The 1,503-nt window shown below is 34.3% G+C and overlaps 1 pseudogene; it reads right to left on the bottom strand.

Annotated features, from left to right (window-relative positions):
* Window positions 1–670: 670 nt before the first annotated feature.
* On the bottom strand, window positions 671–1,255 carry LOC102827206 (annotated as a pseudogene).
* Window positions 1,256–1,503: the final 248 nt, after the last annotated feature.

Here is a 1,503-nt window from a genome sequence, read left to right as displayed (position 1 = left end):
TTTATTTTTGGACTTTTTTTGGTTTCTAGTATATTCATTTTTAATTCATTACATCTTTGAATTTTAAAATTTGGCCATTATACTTGCTATTAGAGTCCTTTTTTTTTCTCTTTGTTTTGAAGAGCAATGTCCCATAGATGAGAAACAAAATGTTTAAAGGTTCAGAATTTTTCTTCTCTTTAATCATAAAAAAAATTGTCTTCTGTCTGCATCTTTACCATCTCTACTTAATACATTGTAGTTCTCAATTCATTGCTACCGTCTGAATGAAAAGAACTTTTGCCAGATATACTCAGGATAACTCACAGTCCTTATTTTGATAGAATTTTCTTTTAAAGCCTGAACTACAAAAACCGTTTGTTTTAATCTATGTAACTCCTATCTCTATAGGACTTGATGTTAACTCATCCTGCCAGGTGCTCTCTCATTTTTAGATGTCTTAGCAGACGCACCTGTATGAGTAGGCAGGTACAGACCCAGTCCTTGTTTTTGAGGGAGAACCATTTTGGTAGTTATAACAAGAACTGTTTCACAAGTGATATCTGATTGTCTATTTAGGATTAAAACACTGCTTAGAAATAATTATCCACAGATTGAAAGTGAGCAAAGTCTGTTTCCTAATGTTAAAATACATAATTCTTTGTGGAGGATGAGAACAACTTGAAATAAATCAGATGACTTCATATTGATCATTCTTTTCATATACTTCAAATTTGTATTTAATGCCTGTCTCTTCCTGGACATCAGAAAGAACACCTGAGTATTCTGGGAAAAGTTTGTATTTCTCTAAATCAATTTCAGGAAAAAAAGGTGTTACTTTCAAATTCTTGCATGATCCTGGTCACAAGCAGTATAACATGGCCTGGCTGATTCATGGCATCCTTGTATATAAAACTGCTTCCTACTATTCAAACTATGTCTGTTTATTCCCTAATTCTGGCTGCTCAACAAGTTTTAAGGCATCATCTAGAATTTTAACAAATAAATGAGTTCCTTGTAGGGGTTCCTCAAGTTCTCTACTGAGAGCTAAAGTAATTCTTTCTTTCAAAGGTCTATTCTTCTCAGGAATGGAGAACCAGGCCTTCCTATCCATAATAATCAAATTCTATTTGTCTTTGACTGAAGAGGTCGTGGTTGTGGTCATTCTTTGGAAACATTTGAATTTATTCGTGAGTGGGGGCCAGGGTAGGTCTCCATTCTTGCTGATACCCATGTTCTGGGACACAGTGATGATGTAGTTTAGCAGACGACCCATGACAGTAACAATAAACACCTCTGCACTCATGTGGGATGTTTGGATTACCTGCAAAGCTTGGTGCAAAACTAACTCTAGCTTTTTCTGTGCTTTTCCTTGTCTCTTCCTATTCTAGAATTCTGATCATCCATATGTTATTTCTCTTCATGGTATTACGCATGAATATTAGACTTCATATTTTTTTCTTTCTTTCTATTTGTTCTTCTGGCTTACTAATATTGAAAGATTTATCTTCAAACTCACTAATT

The sequence above is a fragment of the Chrysochloris asiatica genome, unplaced genomic scaffold, assembly GCF_000296735.1.
Source record: "Chrysochloris asiatica unplaced genomic scaffold, ChrAsi1.0 scaffold00181, whole genome shotgun sequence".
Classification (NCBI taxonomy): Eukaryota; Metazoa; Chordata; class Mammalia; order Afrosoricida; family Chrysochloridae; genus Chrysochloris; species Chrysochloris asiatica.
This window is presented reverse-complemented; position numbering and strand designations above follow the sequence as displayed.